The sequence below is a fragment of the Pseudochaenichthys georgianus genome, chromosome 1 (genome assembly GCF_902827115.2).
Source record: "Pseudochaenichthys georgianus chromosome 1, fPseGeo1.2, whole genome shotgun sequence".
NCBI classification, from domain to species: domain Eukaryota; kingdom Metazoa; phylum Chordata; class Actinopteri; order Perciformes; family Channichthyidae; genus Pseudochaenichthys; species Pseudochaenichthys georgianus.
The window spans coordinates 37,923,370-37,942,280 of NC_047503.1; the positions used below are offsets into that span (position 1 = coordinate 37,923,370).

General features: G+C 46.0%; 1 long non-coding RNA gene across 1 annotated transcript; it reads right to left on the bottom strand.

Annotated features, from left to right (window-relative positions):
- Nucleotides 1-8,786: 8,786 nt before the first annotated feature.
- On the bottom strand, nucleotides 8,787-9,570 carry LOC117452022 (uncharacterized). Its single transcript, XR_004552758.2, has 3 exons — nucleotides 9,514-9,570; nucleotides 9,043-9,150; nucleotides 8,787-8,917 (listed from the first exon to the last, which is right to left on the bottom strand). It is a non-coding gene; the product is annotated as an uncharacterized lncRNA (long non-coding RNA).
- Between the last annotated feature and the right edge of the window lie 9,341 nt (nucleotides 9,571-18,911).

Here is an 18,911-nt window from a genome sequence, read left to right on the forward strand (position 1 = left end):
AGATTCTTTAACTGATCAAATGCATTTAATGCCAACATAACAGATATTTCTATCACATTAGTGGCACATTATTTAAGAGTCTATATGGGGTTGATGAATTGTTGAAGGTCTTCTGGATATGTGTGATTGTGAAACACATGTAAGGTTACCAGTATGTCCTCGATAACGTAAGCATTGCATTTTTCCAGCAGAATGTAACTTAATAGCTCTTGGGAAGGCGATGGCAGTCTGTCCAACATGTTTTGTCCAGACTGAAGTGTCTCAACAATTATTAGATGGATAACTTTGAAATTCGGTACACACATTTGGGGTTTTCAGGGGATGAATTGTAATAACTTTGATGATCCCTTAATATTTTATCCATTCAGCTTTGGATCAAATGTTTATTTTGTCCATTATGAGCAAATTCCTTACAAACGAACAAAATTCCCAGTGTCTATAGCATTCTTACAAAGCAAAGATGGTGAACATTGCAACACATAGCATTTTAGCAATGCCATGGATTTATTTTGTATGCCTTGTTAAAAAATGTAGTGTTGTTGACTGGTTTAGAACAGAACATGGGAGAGAGAGGGGGTGACGTGCAGCATACATGTTAGATTTGGTATGGTAGGGGGGGGCTACCTGGCCAAACAGTGCTGAGTGTTGTTGTGAGCATTATTTAGTTTATTTGCATGCTCTTTTGAAGAGGTACTTTTTTAAATATGTTGAAACAACCCATAAACAAAAAGAAGATAATTAACTAAGATGTAGACCGCATACAAATAATCTTTAGTTGCAGCCTTAATGATAAGAGACAAGTGAAAAAGCTTTGTGACAAACAAAATGACAATATCTTTGTCTGGCATTTTCTCTTTTAGTATCAAGACACCATATGACATGAATAAGACATGAACAAGGCCTCTGCGTAGGAGATTTGTCTGAAAATCAATTGCTAAAAATATAATTTGATTCCAAACCATTTCCAGAGCCAATGCTTATAACAACAGCAGGTCACATGGCTGTAAATGAAGTACAGCACACACACACGGCCACCCTGGGAATTCCTTCCTCACACAGGGGATTCAGGGACAGACACTTTACCCAGACACTGAGATGATGTCATCCATCTTTAATTGTTCCCTGTGGTTATAGCTGTCATGTGACCAGGACAGATGTGTATGTGTGGGATTAATGGGACAGGAGGGGGTTGATCTGTTTTATTGGGACTCGAACAGGATCAGACATTTACAGAACGAGCTCACTTTACTGCACAACGTTATTAGAAAACCCTCCATCTGAACTCCCATTCACTAATTCCTGGGTAAACTAACCGAGGCTCATGTGTGAGAGTGGTGTCATGTGTTGATTTCAGCCAGATAAGTGCACCACCCGTCTCCTCTCCCCACCCCCCAAGTTTAAAGACTTGGCCCTTTGGATGGAAGTATATCGATCATGACCATTTACAGCAGTCCTTCCTCTCAGGACATCAGAGCATCATACCTTCCTCTGACCTGCCCTTTATGAGTTTTGAGCATTCTTTGTGTTTGTGTCAGCTGTACAATATTGTGCTTTATTACCTTAAATAAACATTACTTCCACCAGTCCCTACCATAAACATAAATTAAGCATTGTATTTTGATTGAGGCACGCCACATTTCAATTAATTGTATCTCATATATCAAAGAGAGAACAAAATATTAATATTCGTACCACCATTCTAGAATTCAATTTATATACCAGATATAACTTTTCAAGACAAATTAAATGCACACAGTAACAGTACTACACAATAATTAAAAAGGGTTCATGATTATGTGACTATATGATGTCCATGATTGGCTGCATGAACCATATACTTGTAATCCCTTTGACAATAATCAAAAATATTGTATTTTTTTTAATAATAATAAAGCTTGTATTTGTATATATTTTTGACTACTTTTTTACCATTTTGTTTAGATACAACTTAAAATATATGGTTAGGCATAAGTGCCCAATGAACAGAAGAGCAGCTCAATTTTCAAGAAGATACTGAGCACCACCTAGAGGTAGAAAGTGGTCAGTGAAGGGTCTTGGAAACTTCAAGATCAAGTCGCTGTATACAATATGTTCATCCTATTTCCACTGCTGGTAATGTCCAGAAAAATATAATTAAGAACTTTGAGCTCATATAAAATAAAATAGAAACATTTGCATGAATATCCATGCAACCTTAAATAACGTATACAAAGTATTGCAACATGCATGATGAGACCACTGAATTGCAGTCCTTGTTTTGTTGTTACATTCATTTTAAATATTCTCCTCAAATGATAACATTATATTACATGTCATTTGTTAGATGCTTTTATCCAACGTGACTTACATACATGCAGCACTGTGGACAATCCCCACAGGAGCAATTTGAGGTGAAGTGTCTTGCTCAGGGACACAACGACATGCTGACTGCAGTGGGACTCGAACTTGCTATCCCTTGATTCGAAGTCCAGCACACTAGTATCCACTGAGCCACAGCCTCCCTGATAAGAGATAGATAATGTGGTAGGGTACATGGATGCATGAGCAAGGTCTTTAAACCTGTGATATCCCGGATGTGTTCTGTTGTGCACTGGCTCACCTAATACCTGCAGAAGTTACAATAATTGTGTATTGCAGTATGTAACTGGTTGCATGTTCTGTATCTGTATGAAGTTGATTTTGAGGTGGAAAAGGGAAGGTCAACAACTACTTGTTTACACAGATACAACACCAACAATGCACAATTCTAGGCTACATAGTGCACTTTTTCACAATTTCCACATTGTGAACACAGGTGATAACCAGCATGATAAGGCTACTTACCTGATCGTGTTGTCTTGTTTTCATATTTGGTAATCCTGAAGGAAAGATAACAATCCCGAAAGGTTATCTTCTTGAGGCAGCATCTCCTTCGAGAACCCACACCTAAAGCTACTAAAAAGCTTCTCTGACAAGCTAGCACAGTGGTTCTCAACAAAATTTCAATAATGTACCCCCTTTGAAAAGAAATTCAGCCAAGTACCCCCTGATCAGCGCGAAAAACTATTTGTTACGGAAAAAATGCCTATAAAGAGGTGCAGTGCAGCGCTGCACCATCAGTGTCTGATTTATTAAAACAACAACCGTGTAACTGAGAAACACTTAAATGCTACATTTCAAATATTTACAATCCATCACTAAATTCATGGCAAACCAATTTTAACATCATGCAATAACACTAAGACGACATTAGTTGCATTGAACTGATCTTTTTAATAAGTTGTACTAACTGAGGATCTTTGTCATTCTGACAGCGAGGAAAACTGCAGTTATTACACTTCGCGTTTTGAAATATGTGTAACTCTGTTAATATAAAACCCACACTGCTCAAACTTCGTTACTTTTCCTAATGTTAGCAGATTTAGACTTAAACCTTGTGTCTCCTGCAGCAGAAAGGTGAATAATCTCAGCAGTTCAAGTTTAGCCATTCATCACAGCGTTATTTATTAGAGGCACACATCTCAAGAGGCTTGAGGATAGAGAGAGAAGGGGCGTGACTTCCAACGGTCTTATACCCCAGGTCAGGGGCGGACTGGCCATTGGGAATACCGGGAGTTTTAATAAAAGTTACAGTGCAGTCTAAGATATGAATAGTTCAATTAAAAGCAGCAACAAAAAGAAAAGTCTTCAGCCTGGATTTAAAAGTAGTAAGAGTTGCAGCGGACCTGCAGGTTTCTGGGACTTTGTTCCAGATATTTGGAGCATAATAACTGAACGCTGCTTTACCATGTTTAGTTCTGACTCTGGGGACAGAAAGCTGACCAGTCCCTGAAGACCTGAGAGATCTGGATGATTCATAGTTTAGCAGGAGGTCAGAAATGTATTTTGGGCCTAAACCATTCAAAGCTTTATAAACCAGCAGCAATATTTTGAAATCTATTCTTTGACACACAGGAAGCCAGTGTAAAGACTTCAGAACAGGAGTGATGTGATCCACTTTCTTAGTGTTAGTGAGGACTCGAGCAGCGGCGTTCTGAATCAGCTGCAGCTTTCTAATAGATTTTTTAGTGAGACCTGTGAAGACACCATTGCAGTAGTCCAGTCTACTGAAGATAAAAGCATGGACAAGTTTTTCCAAATCCTGCTGTGACATTAGTCTTTTAATCCTATATATGTTCTTTAGGTGATAGTAGGCTGATTTAGTAACTGTTTTAATGTGACTGTTGAAACTCAGGTCAGAGTCCATGACTACACCTAGATTTCTGGCTTTATCTGTTGTTTTGAACATTGCAGGCTGAAGCTCAGCGCTAACTTTTATACGTTCTGCCTTGGCTCCAAAAACCATTACCTCAGTTTTATCTTTGTTTAATTGCAGAAAGTTCTGACACATCCAGTCATTGATTTGTTCAATGCACTTACTCAGTGTTTGAATTGGAGCATAGTCTCCTGGTGAAAGTGTTACGTAAATTTGTGTGTCATCTGCATAGCTATGGTAACTTATTTTGTTGTTTTTCATTATCTGAGCCAGTGGTAGCATGTAGACGTTAAAGAGAAGAGGCCCCAAGATGGAGCCTTGAGGTACCCCACATGTCATATTTGTTAACTCAGATGTGTATTTACCTATAGAAACAAAGTTGTTTCTGTCCTTTAAGTAGGATTCAAACCAATTTAGAACTGTTTCCGAAAGTCCCACCCAGTTTTCGTCGATCTAGTAATATGTTGTGGTCAACAGTGTCAAACGCAGCACTGAGATCTAATAATACTAACACTGAAGTTCTGCCTCTGTCTGTGTTTAAGTGGATGTCATTAAAGACCTTTACAAGAGCAGTCTCAGTGCTGTGGTTTGGACGAAAGCCTGACTGGAACACATCAAAACAGTCATTTAAATGCAAGAAATTACTCAACTGTTGAAAAACAACTTTTTCAATGATTTTACCTAGAAATGGAAGGTTTGATATTGGCCTGTAATTGTTCATTACTGAAGAATCTAGATTATTCTTTTTTTAAGAGCGGTTTAATGACTGCAGTTTTCAGGGCCTGTGGAAAAATACCTGAGTGAAGAGATTTGTTTACTATATGAAGTAGATCTGAGGCCATGCAAGGCAAAACATCTTTGAAAAATCCTGTTGGAATAATATCAAGGCAGCAGCAGGAGGATTTCAGAAGTTGAATAATGTCCTCTAAGTTGTTATCATTAATCTGATGGAATTGTGTCATGGTGTTTGACTTGATGTTAAGTGGACACAGAGACAACACATTTGCTGTACCTGATGCAGAGGCACTGACTGCTTGTCTGATTTTCTGAATTTTGTCAGTGAAAAAGGAGGCAAAATCATTGCACACCCTGGTGGATAGAAATTCAGAGGCTACTGATACTGGGGGCTTAGTTAGTCTGTCGACGGTAGCAAACAAGGCACGTGTGTTGTTTTTGTTTTTGGTAATGATGTCAGAGAAGAACGATTGTCGTGCGTTTTTCAATTCCAAATTATAAAGGCCAAGTCTCTCTTTATAGATTTCAAAGTGAACCTGGAGATTTGTTTTTCGCCACCTGCGTTCCGCTTTTCGACATTCTCTTTTTTCTGTTTTCACGGTCATGGCTTTTCTCCATGGAGATATTTTCTTCCCAGTCACTTCCTTTACCTTAGTTGGAGCAATGGCATCTATAACATTTTACATTTTTGAATTAAAATGATCTACTAGCTCATTTACTGAGATGTTAGCAGGGGCAAGTGTGGAAGAAAAATTCTGAGTAAACATTTCCCTAGTATTTTCAGTTAAATATCGCTTTGTGGTTACCTCTTTTTGAACACTTGTGTGAACAGAAATAGAGCTCTCAAAGAAAACACAGGAATGGTCAGAGAGTGCAACATCAGTCACCACAACCTTAGAGATATTCAGACCCTTTGAGATAATTAAGTGCAGAGTGTGCCCCTTATTGTGCGTGGGCTCCGTCACATGCTGAGTCAGTCCATAGCTATCAAGAACACAAAACAGTTCTTTAGCCCCTCTCTCCTGGGGGTTGTCAACATGGATGTTAAAATCACCAACAATGACTAGACGGTCAAAGTCAATACACACTATAGACAGCAGTTCAGTAAAATCATCAAAAAAGCTTGCACAGTATTTGGGTGGTCTATAGATATTTAGGAACAGAGCTCGAGAGGAGCATTTCAGCTGAAGGGCCACATATTCAAAAGAATCAAAGTTTCCATACGATGTCTTCCTGCATTGAAGGGAATCATTGAACAGAATAGCAACTCCACCCCCTTTCTTATGCATTCTTTCCTGACTCATAAAACTAAAGTTGGGAGGGGTTGATTCGATAAGAACAGCTGCACTGTTATTTTGTTCAATCCAAGTTTCTGTTAAAAACATAACATCGAGATTGTGCTCAGTGATAAAATCATTGATTACAAATGTTTTTCCTGCCAAAGACTTGACATTTAATAAAGCTAGTTTAAGTTCGTTAAACACACTATCAGTCAGGTTTTTTGTAACAAGCTGTGGCTGACATGGAATCACTGCTAAATTAGATAAACTGTATCTAAGATGATTCACCGCTCTTAATCTATTACCTATCAACACAGATATCGGCAAAGCTACTGGCAGGCAGGGCCCCGGCATGTCCTGGAAAGTGTTCCGGCCCAGCCCAGCCCAGTGGGGTGTGGCCAGGGTTGGGTTGTAACGGAATACATGTAACAGTGTTACGTAATCAGAATACAAAAATCAAGTAACTGTATTCAGCTCGTGTTACATTTGAAAAACGAGTAATCTGATTACAGTTACTTTCGTAAACCTGATGTGAATACATTTTGGATTACTTATTGGAATTATTGGTGGAAAGATTTCCTCGCAATATTTAATATTCATTACCAAAGGTACAGCCGAATCATCACAGCGCACAAAACCGCGCAGATGGACCTAAAAGGGAGCGTTTGAAAAAAATGTGAAACAATAACAACGTAACATGGAGGAACAAAAGTCTGCTTTTAAAGTGTGTGTGTGTGTGTGTGTGTGTGTGTGTGTGTGTGTGTGTGTGTAGAGGTGTGTGTGGTTAAAACACATCAGCCACACCACTCTTTAGCGTTTCTAATGATTCTGAAGGTAAACACAGTGAAAGCGGTGCGTGAAAGGCGGTGCGTGAAAGGCGGTACGTGAAAGGCGGTGCGTGAAAGGCGGTGCGCGCTCCTCTTCTCAGAGGCTGAGTTAACCCTCCCGCTGCCTCCTGGTGCTGCAGAGATTTCATGAAGTGAAGGAGGTTTCCCTTCTATAAAACAGCTGCGGGCAGCAGATACTGTGAGAGTCACAGACATGAATACATAGATCAAGGCAGACTGGTGCACACACTCTCCTGTTTTGCCAATCCGGTGCTTGAACAAATATAGCTCTACACCCCTGGCCGAAATATCCTTAAAATGAAGTCTGAGTTCGACAGAAGGTGACACGCCCTTTCTAAGCCATGTCCTCACATCCCAAGCTGCATCCCCAAAAGGTTTATTATGTTGTTACAACAGGGTTCAGGAGGAGTGGCTGTACGGCTGTACCCGTAGGATAGAAAAGGGGGAAGTGCCGTCTGACTCAGAGGTCGCGCGGCTGTGAAGGGCGTTAGTGTTTATGGAGACATTCAAATCATTTACCTTTTTTAAATGAGCCTGCATTTCACACAATATAGGCAGTGGCACTCACCTTTGCCCTTCTCCCCCCCAAAGTCCCGGACAGCAAGCCCACGCCAGCTCTGCTCTGAAATAGAGCGGATAAGGCTCTGACTGGATGTTGGCGCGCCTAGAGGAGCGACCCATCCACGTACAACATCCTGTACGGAGGGGGTGTTGCTAACCCAGCGCTCCTTGGTGAGGGACCGTCGCACCGCCTCCTCGGTGGGTTGTGTGGCATGCCTGCCTATTGCCTGACCTGTGTGTGACGAGTTAAACGAGTGAGCAGTGCAATCAAGGGAACAATAAGAAAAGGGGAACACAACACTGCCTGAGTGCAAAATACTTACTGAGAATGTAGGACATTCTCTCCAGGAGCTGCACATTCCTCCACTTTCTATACAAGGGCCTGTATGCAGTGAAGCCGGCCCCTACACACAGCCTCTTACTAGGCGCCACAGAGTGCAGAGAGACAGGAAAGACCTCCAAAAACCTGTCCCACTGAATGCCCACGGTTACAGGCGGTGTTGGCCGGCTGGAGGGGGAAAATAAACACCATGTCTATTAACGCTACTGCAGGGCCGCTCACTGGCCAACAGTTCACCCTACATGAGAAGGACACAGCGAGCGGGCATCTGATGCAGTTGAAAGTGGGCCTCCACTCTGCTGTATACCAATCAATAGTCTCAACATAGTGAAGGCAGTATTATATTGATCCCACAACATAATTTACCTCTGCAGGGTTAGCGCACATAAAACAGTACGTTTTCCTTTTATATCGCTCTGCATTGAGCATTTCTATATCTGCCATGAGTCCCACAGTAATAGACAACAACAACAACAACAACAATAACAACAACAATTACAGCGTTTTTGGAGTTCAAACTGTGAAATCATTAAATAATTTTACATCATCACAATAAGTTCCCATATGGCACCCCTCTACTCAAAAAAACAGCCAGCTGACTCGTCTGAACACATACCTGGCCGGTCCTGTGGAGGTGGAGGGCGTCTCGTCCACCGCAGCCCCAGGTTCTTGTGGCAAATACCTGTGTTGATGGAGGACTGCTATGAGTGCCTTGGCAGTATGCATTTTTGCAAAGCTCTTATTCCCCAGTTTGAAACATGCTCGTTGAGTAAGTCACTCACTTCTTTCTGAGGCGCTGCAGGTCAGAGTAGATGTTGGTCAGTGGGTTGCCGCCACAGTCCACAAAGAACCTGCCCTGCCCTGAGGTCAGGCCTTTGGTGGCTTCAGCCCTCACATGGCAGAAATAGCACTCCAGCAGCTTCAAATATACTGTGGAACAAGCACATGAAAAAAGAGACAAAAAAAACACCTCATCATAACTCTGTTCAACCCCTAATACACAAAAGACTGTCGTCCCATTTCAAGAATAATATAATGACCTACCTCGTCCTCTTGCTGGCTGAGGGTGAAGGTATGCCCTGCCGCCTTGGAGCTGGTTAGCCGGATGGTGGTACCGTCATTACCTGTGGTTCTATGCAACCAGTCATGCACCTGTGAGGGTGGGAACATAGCGGTGACACCAATGTTTAGGTTTACAGGGGGCAGAATGATTTGGTTCACACGCATGCACACGCCCATAAATTGTACTTTGGTCAATTTAGAAGTACCAGAGAATTATATGTTGCAGGTAAAAGTCCTGCATTCAAAAATGTTACTCAAGTAAAAGTAGAAAAGTATTATCATCAACATATAGTTAAAGTAGCGGCAGTCAAAGTAGTGATTGTGCACATTGGTCCATTTCAGAATAACATATATGATATGTTTTATAATGATTGATCATTAAAGTGTTGAAGTCCTAACGGTACTTCAATAAATGTACTTAGTTACTTCCCAACTCTGGTCACAAACACTTACCTGGAACTCCACCACTGCCTCTTTAGATAGCTTGTGTCGAATGAGAAGAGCTGTGACACAGTAGCTACGGTAGGCCGTGAGGTCCGATCTGGGAACTATTTGGCCAGAAACCAGACGGGACTTTATATAGCCACTTTGTCCTCAGCTGCAATCAGGATGGATGGATGGATGGATGTCACTCACTCTGTCACTCACTCACTCTGTCACTCACTCTGTCACTCTGTCACTCTGTCACACACACACACACACACACACACACACACACACACACACACACACACACACACACACACACACACACACACACACACACACACACACACACACACACACACACACACACTCTCTCTCTCTCTCTCTCACACACACACACACACACACACACACACACACACACACACACACACACACACACACACACACACACACACACACACACACACACACACACACACACACACACACCTTGTGTCAGTGCATAACATAATACGAAAAACAACATACATAAAAACATATACCTCATTGTTTGTTCAGCGTTCAACAAATATATATAATACAAAAATATACACGTACCCACACTACTATGCTCATATACTGTACTGTTATGGCTAGATTCCCCAGTCAAGCCAAAACATAAAAGAGATATTAATATTATATCATTTAACTTGGAATATCATGAGCATATGACTCGATCCTAATGCAATAATCTGGCCAGCCCTGCAGCCCGTTCTAGGTTCTGATTGGCTCTCTAGGTTGGCATTCTAGCTTCTGACTGGCTGTCCAGGTTGTCAATCACAGCCGTGGGCATATCATACTATTGGTAACATCGCTAAATTTACTAACTGATATCTGTATGTTGTTACTTCGGCATCATTTTAAAACGTGTATTACAATTAAATCACTTGTTGTAGTTGTAGCCCATAGTTTAGCATACTCATCCCGACTCAGCCTGGTTGTTTATGGCCCTTGAGCCACGATGTTATGGGGCCAGAAAAACTGTGAATTAGGACCCGCTAGCCGGTACTAGGCCAAGTGGAAACGCCACCGGGCTCCGCACGGCTCGGCACGCTTAAAGCGAGCTCTGCGCTGCAGAGGAAACACGCCATTACTGATCAAACGAAGCTAGGGAGCTTGTCTGATGATTGGACCTCTGACGTGGGTTAGCATGGTGCTAACTATGGTGCTAACACACTCGCCGTATAAATATGGTATGCTTCATGCAACCTGTACAAACTAGTTATCATATGAAAGCTGAGATTCCACATATTCACTTCACACTTCCACTTAAAACGCTTGAAAAAAATGTCAATTTTGTCTTAACCAAAATGGCGTGAAAGTATAAATGTAATACAAGTTTAAATTTACCTCATTGGACGTCCAAGGAGAGGGGACATCTTGTTCCTAAAAATTGGTCGGATGAGAAGAGAAATATATGTATGTGATGACAAATATATGTATGTATGTATTGATAGATATATATATATATATAGATAGATTAACAATGTCGCTGTCTTCCAGAGGATACAACTCTAGCACCCAGGAAGCAATAGAAGGCTTGTTTGAGACAAGCAAGACCTGCGCAGACCTGCGCAGTTGCGATCAACGTCTTGCTCGTGCGTTGCATGATGGTTAGTCATTTTGTCCGACTTGCTCTGGAGGCTCGCCCACATGAGACTTTGAAATCTCGCGGGACAAAGACGCCCGCAGCCTTGAGAGCGAGGCGAGGCGAGTTGGCGCAGTTGCTCTCCACGAGCTGCGGAAGCGAAATGCTTGATGGGAAACGGCTCGCTGGTATCTCGAGCTGAGCGCTCATTGGTGGTTTTTACCACGTGCTGCTGATGAAACTCTCCAATTGGCTGGCAAAAGTGTGTTGTTGTTTTGTGTCAGTTTTACGTCGCCACATCCATTCCCATTTTTCATCATTGTTCCACAATGTTTATCATCATGAAATGAATATCTATATATTTTATACTATACTGCTTACCGCCGGACTGTCAGGTGTTACATCATCATCATCATTGTCGTGGCGCGCTGGTTTTCTTGCTAGCTAGCAAAATATCAACATCCTATCAAGTGAATGCGCTGGTGTTTATTGAGATCAAAATTTCTGTTAACATAATCATTGTGGATCAATGGCTGAGTCAAGCTGGTTTATCCAGAAACAACAGCACAGGTGATACTGCTGAATCAGGAGAACCCGTTCTCAAGAAAATGAAAACAGAGAAGTTGAAGAATCGTCAGTTTGGTGAACATTATGTGCTCTCCGTGTTTACGATCACAACTACAGAGCCACCGCAGTCAATGTGTTTCATCTGTGGCGACGTGCTTTCTAATAATAGCATGAAACCATCCCATTTACATCGGCACCTTAGTACTAGACATCCTGCCTGTGTGAGTAAGCCTGCAGAGTTTTTTCACCAAAAGCTGGCTGAATTTAAGGGAAGCCAAGAAAAACTAAAGAAAGCCACATCGGTCTTAACCAAGGCCTTGGAGGCATCTTATGCCGTATCGCTACTCGTTGCTAAATCGAAAAAGCCATTTACCATAGCCAAAGAGCTAATCTTGCCTGCTGCTATAATTCTCGCAGAAACTATGCTCGATAAGAAAGCAGCTGATGTCCTGAAGAAAGTGCCGTTGTCAAATAATACTGTGTGCCATCGGATCGACGACATGGGAATTGACATTATTGACCAAGTGGTGGAAAAATGTAAAGCGTCTGGTACGTTTGCTTTGCAGTTGGACGAATCAACGGATGTCAGTGGGGAAGCACAACTGATTGCGTTTGTGCGTTACAAAGACACTTTGGAGATGAATGAGCACATTCTGTTTTGCAATAAACTCACGGGGAGAACTACCGGACAGGACGTTTTTAACGTTATTGACAATTTTTTCTCTCAACACAAGCTGGATTGGAAATCCTGCTCTCATGTGTGCACAGACGGCGCTGCGGCAATGACCGACAGAGTAAATTGATTCAGGGCCGTATTCATGGTGTGAACATTGGGGGGGACCAAAAATTCAATAAAACTTTGAATACTAATTTCCTGCCATTCTAAAGGAAAATACATAAAAAATCACGAACACATTGGATACTTTAAAACCTGTTAAACCCCATGCCCCTGCCCGTGGGGGCAAAACACAACAATAGTCACGAAACTGTGTCCCAGGCATGGGTGTAGGAAGCATCCTCAATGTGGGTGGGACAATTTGACGGGGGGGGGTGGGCGGGCGGGGGACATAACCTCCTCTAGGGGAGATTTTTTTTTAAATGTTGAAGTTAAAAGCATCAATCTGGTGCACTTTGAGAGCAACATTAGGGACTAAATCTATGGATACATCTCAACAACACCCATGTGAAACAGAACTGAACAGATTTACTTTTTCTTTATGCATATTTTACAAATCACTCCCTTTTTAAACTGTAGTATGAGTTGGAATTATTTCATACCTGTTATTCTCTTATTTTGTATAACTATAATGATCATATCAAGGTGTCACAATTCACATGTTATGTCACGTTTGTAGTTTTGTCTGTGTTGGTGTTTTTCTTGTCTTTGGGTTTCCTGTCTTATTGTGTTAAGTGTTCACCCCCGTTTCCTGCCTGTCTGCTTTCTGTCTGTTTCCCTCCCTGATTACCCGATTGTGTTCACCTGTTGTCCTTGTGTTTCTCCTCCCCTGCCCGGCTGTTTCTCGTTGTCATGATTACCCCTTCTTGTATTTAGTCTTGTCTCTGTCTGTGTTCAGTGTTGGGTCATTGTTTGTTGGTGACGGAGTTCACCGGAGAGTGTTCTGTTCTGTGTTTGTCTGTATCCTTGGAATAAAGGGTTTCTCAAGAGTTATCTGCATTTGGGTCCTGCTTCCTTCACTCATCCGTGACAGAATGACCCAACCAGGAATGGACCCAGCAGACAGTTTGTACGAGGTGAAGTACAAGCTAACATGCTTGAGGAATGACTTTCGATATGCCTCCAGTACTGAAGAGAGGCAGTCAGTTATTTCTGCGGCACGCCAGGAGGTAACCTCAAGGCCCTGGTTGAGGGAGTTGCTCCCCGAGTGGGTGGAGGACTTTTTGGGCAGCGTTGAGGTCAAACCTTTTTCCCGGTCTGCTAGCTCCAGGCATGCTAGTCCCCTACCTCCCAATTCCCAACCTGACACCATACGTCTCGGCGTGTTCCGTCTGGAGTCAACCTCTGCTTCTTCCCCACTTCCTGCTCCTGTTCTGGAGTCATGTGCTGGAAGTCGTCAGGCTTATGGAGGCCCACGGAGTATTCAGGCGGCTGCTAAGAAGAGTCGTCGCAAGGCCAGACAAGGAGCACGGGCCCCAGCAGCCATGGTTCCAGTCCCAGTACGGGCCCCAGCAGCCATGGTTCCAGTCCCAGTACGGGCCCCAGCAGCCATGGTTCCAGTCCCAGTACGGGCCCCAGCAGCCATGGTCCCAGTCCCAGTACGGGCCCCAGCAGCCATGGTTCCAGTCCCAGTACGGGCCCCAGCAGCCATGGTTCCAGTCCCAGTACGGGCCCCAGCAGCCATGGTCCCAGTCCCAGTACGGGCCCCAGCAGCCATGGTCCCAGTCCCAGTACGGGCCCCAGCAGCCATGGTTCCAGTCCCGGTCCCAGCAGCCATGGTTCCTGCCCCAGTGCAGGCTCCCGCAGCCATGTTTCCGGCTCCGAGGCCGGCCCCAGCGGCTATGGTCCCGGCTCCGGGAGCGCCCTATACGGCCGTGTTTCTGGCGTCGAAGCTGGAGCTTATAGACAGGATTCTGGCTTCAACAGCCATGATTCTGGCTTCAATTCCGGTCCCTGCAGCCATGGTTTAAGCCCCAGTTCTGGCCCCAGCAGCCATGGTTCCGACCCCAGCTGCCTTGGTTCCAGACCCAGAGCTGGTCCCAGCTGCCACAGTCCCATCTCGGGTTCCCTCCTCTGGTTCCTCCTCGAGTCCCCTCTTTGGTTTCCCTCTCGAGTTCCCTCTCGAGTTCCCTTCTCTAGTCCCTCCTCTAGTCCCCTCTTTAGTCTCTGTTCGAGTCCCCTCTCTGTTTCCATCTCAAGTTCCCTCTCCAGTTCCCCCTCGAGTCCCCTCTCGAGTTCCCTCCTTTAGGCCCTCCTCTAGTCCCTCCTCGAGTCCCCTCTCTAGTTCCCCTCTCGAGTTCCCTTCTCTAGTTACTCTTTTAGTCCCTCCTCTAGTTACTCTTTTAGTCCCTCCTCTAGTCTCTCCTCTAGTCCCCTCTTTAGTCTCTGTTCGAGTCCCCTCTCCAGTTCCCCCTCGAGTCCCCTCTCGAGTTCCCTCCTTTAGTCCCTCCTTTAGGCCCTCCTCTAGTTCTCCTCTAGTCCCCTCTGTAGTCCCTTCTCGAGTCCCCTCTCTGTTTCCATCTCCAGTTCCCTCTCGAGTTCCCTCCTTTAGTCCCTCCTCGAGTCCCCTCTCTAGTTTCCCTCTCGAGTTCCCTTCTCTAGTTACTCATCTAGTCCCTCCTCTAGTCTCTCCTCTAGTCCCCTCTTTAGTCTCTGGTCGAGTCCCCTCTCTGTTTCCATCTCAAGTTCCCTCTCCAGTTCCCCCTCGAGTCCCCTCTCGAGTTCCCTCCTTTAGTCCCTCCTTTAGGCCCTCTAGTCCCTCCTCGAGTCCCCTCTCTAGTTCCCCTCTCGAGTTCCCTTCCCTAGTTACTCCTCTAGTCCCCTCTGTAGTCCCTTCTCGAGTTCCCTCTCTGTTTCCATCTCGAGTCCCCTCTCCAGTTCCCCCTCGAGTTCCCTCTCGAGTTCCCTCCTCTGGTCCCTCCTCGAGTCCCCTCTCTAGTTCCCCTCTCAAATCCCCTCTCGTGTTCCCTTCTATAGTCCCCTCTGGAGTCCCCTCTCCAGTCTCCTCTCGAGTCCCCTCTCAAGTCTCCACTCGAGTTCCCTCTCCATTCCCTATTCAAGCCCCTACGCAAGTGTCGTTGGAAGTCCCGCCGTCTACTCCCCTGCCGGGGGTCCTGCCAACCCTGTGTCCTGTGCCGTTGGAGGTCCCGCCGTCTACTCCCCTGCCGGGGGTCCTGCCAACCCTGTGTCCTGTGCCGTTGGAGGTCCCGCCGTCTACTCCCCTGCCGGGGGTCCTGCCAACCCTGTGTCCTGTGCCGTTGGAGGTCCCGCCGTCTACTCCCCTGCCGGGGATCCTGCCAACCCTGTGTCCTGTGCCGTTGGAGGTCCCGCCGTCTACTCCCCTGCCGGGGGTCCTGCCAATCCTGTGTCCTGTGTCGTTGGAGGTCCCGCCGTCTACTCCCCTGCCGGGGGTCCTGCTAACCCTTTCTCCTGTCCCGTTGGAGGTCCCGCAGAATACTCTTCTGCTGGGGGTCCTGCCAACCCTTTCTCCTGTCCCGTTGGAGGTCCCGCCATCTACTCCCCTGCCGGGGGTCCTGCCAGCTCTGTGTCCTGTGCCGTTGGAGGTCCCGCCGTCTACTCCCCTGCCGGGGGTCCTGCCAACCCTGTGTCCTGTGCCGTTGGAGGTCCCGCCGTCTACTCCCCTGCCGGGGGTCCTGCTAACCCTTTCTCCTGTCCCGTTGGAGGTCCCGCCATCTACTCCCCTGCCGGGGGTCCTGCCAGCTCTGTGTCCTGTGCCGTTGGAGGTCCCGCCGTCTACTCCCCTGCCGGGGGTCCTGCCAACCCTGTGTCCTGTGCCGTTGGAGGTCCCGCCGTCTACTCCCCTGCCGGGGGTCCTGCCAACCCTGTGTCCTGTGTCGTTGGAGGTCCCGCCGTCTACTCCCCTGCCGGGGGTCCTGCCAGCTCTGTGTCCTGTGCCGTTGGAGGTCCCGCCGTCTACTCCCCTGCCGGGGTCCTGCCAACCCTGTGTCCTGTGCCGTTGGAGGTCCCGCCGTCTACTCCCCTGCCGGGGGTCCTGCCAACATTTTCTCCTGTCCCGTTGGAGGTCCCGCAGAAGACTCTTCTGCCGGGGGTCCTGCCAACCCTATATCCCGTGCCGTTGGAGGTGCTACCGGGAGCCCTGCCAGCCCCATGTCCATCACCGGTCTCGCCGGGGTTCCTGCCAACTCCTGGTCCTTTTCCGTGGGGGATCCTGCCGAAGCCTGTCCGACCGGCTCCGGTTTCTGTCCGGCCGACACCGGGTCCTGCCCGATCTCCGGAACGGGCCCATCAGCGCTTTCCTGCCCGGCCTCCTGATCCTGTCCGGTCGACACCGGCTCGAGCCCGGCCCCCTGAGAGCCGCGGTCTTTGCCCTCGAGCCCGGCCCCCTGAGAGCCGAGGTCTTCGCCCTCGTGCCCGGCCCCCTGAGAGCCGCGGTCTTCGCCCTCGTGCCCGGCCCCCTGAGAGCCGCGGTCTTCGCCCTCGTGCCCGGCCCCCTGAGAGCCGCGGTCTTCGCCCTCGGGCCCGGCCCCCTGACTCTTCCTGCCTTCGCCCTCGGACCCGGGTTCCTGACTCTTCCTGCCGCTGCCTTCGGTCCTCCATGGTCCCCACCTTGGACTCTGTTTTGACCCCGGGCCGTCCGCCCGAGACCCCTTCCTGGATCTCTGCCTTGTCCCCGGGCAGTCCGCCCGAATCCCCCTTTTTGGACTGTACCTTGCCCCCCGGGCCGTCCGCCCGAGACCCCTTCCTGGTCCTCCGCTGTGTTCCTGGGCTGTCAGCCCAAGACCTGTCCTCCGGACCCCCTCCGCCCACCCTGCTTGGGGTTTTGGACTTTTTTGTTTTGTTTTTTTTAGGGACGTCTGGAATCCGTCCCTTGAGGGGGGGGGTTCTGTCACAATTCACATGTTATGTCACGTTTGTAGTTTTGTCTGTGTTGGTGTTTTTCTTGTCTTTGGGTTTCCTGTCTTATTGTGTTAGGCAGGAAACGGGGGTGAACACTTGTCTGCTTTCTGTCTGTTTCCCTCCCTGATTACCCGATTGTGTTCACCTGTTGTCCTTGTGTTTCTCCTCCCCTGCCCGGCTGTTTCTCGTTGTCATGATTACCCCTTCTTGTATTTAGTCTTGTCTCTGTCTGTGTTCAGTGTTGGGTCATTGTTTGTTGGTGACGGAGTTCACCGGAGAGTGTTCTGTTCTGTGTTTGTCTGTATCCTTGGAATAAAGGGTTTCTCAAGAGTTATCTGCATTTGGGTCCTGCTTCCTTCACTCATCCGTGACACAAGGTGTGCCTTGGAAATACTTGTTTTGCATCAATCTTGATACAGGGTACTTATTACATGTTATAGTTTGGATTCCTAAAGCTTTTTATTCTACTATCCCATCATTCAAGGGTGGTTTTCACAATAAGTAATGTTTTATTTTTTGCACGGACACTATCATTTACATTTTTTTACTATGTTCAATCTGAATTTACTAAAACATCTATATTGATTCTGACTTTTTCTACATCCAACTCACAGGTTTATGATTGCTTTGAGAAAAAAGATTATTCATTTACCCCTTTTAGAAGTGAAGATATAGTCAATTGTTTTGGGAATGTCATTTTCGAGCCTGAGACCTGAAAAACAGGCTTGGGGCTTAACTGGTTAAAATGTTTTACCATAATGTCTAATTGTGCATTGTATTACATCGCCCTATTTTATCTAGTTTAGCTTTTGTTGTTTTGTTGTTTGTAATGGCAGAGATTAGGGATGAATAAAGTACAACTATAACCATAATCACATTAAAGCAGGGGTGTCAAACTCAATTTCATCACGGGCCACATCAGCATTATGGTTGCACTCAAAGGGCCGGTTGTGACTTTTAGACTATATGAAAAGATATATGACATATGTATATGTGCTTCTGTAAAATCGGCATGTAACCGTATAATAAACTTATTATATTCTTTCAGAGCTCTTGTGGGGCCACATTAAATGAAGTCGCGGGCCGGATTTGGCCCCCGGGCCTTGAGTTTGACACCCCTGCATTAAAGCATTCCAATCCATAGAAAGATCTGTGCCACGCAGTTTCAGTAGAAACAGGAACACTTTATTGCCCTTTTGTTTTACAGCCACGACTCGCACTAGCTGCTTGCCGCTCATTCAAAATCAAAAAGACCCCCAACTTCCAGTCTCCACAGGCAGCCTGCGTAATTAGGTTCACGCAGTGGGGACTGCAGCGACAATACACAGCCAGCGGTTGTTCTTTCCTTAAAATGGCTTGGACTCCCTGCAATCGTCCAGCCATGTTTGCGGCACCATCATAAGTTTGTCCTCGGAGTTGAGACAGAGGAAGATGTAGGCGCGTCATCACATCACATGCCAACGTGGCTATATTTCGCCCTGTTGTTGAGGACACTTGGTAGATTCCCAGGAATTCTTCCTTTGGTTGTAGATCTGCATCTACAGAGCGCACACATATTGACTCCGGCTCAACTCCTGATATATCTTGGGTGCCATCAATGATAATTGCGAACTGGACCACTGGCATTGATGTAATTTCCGACACAATTTCTTTGCTGATTGTATCGGCCATCAC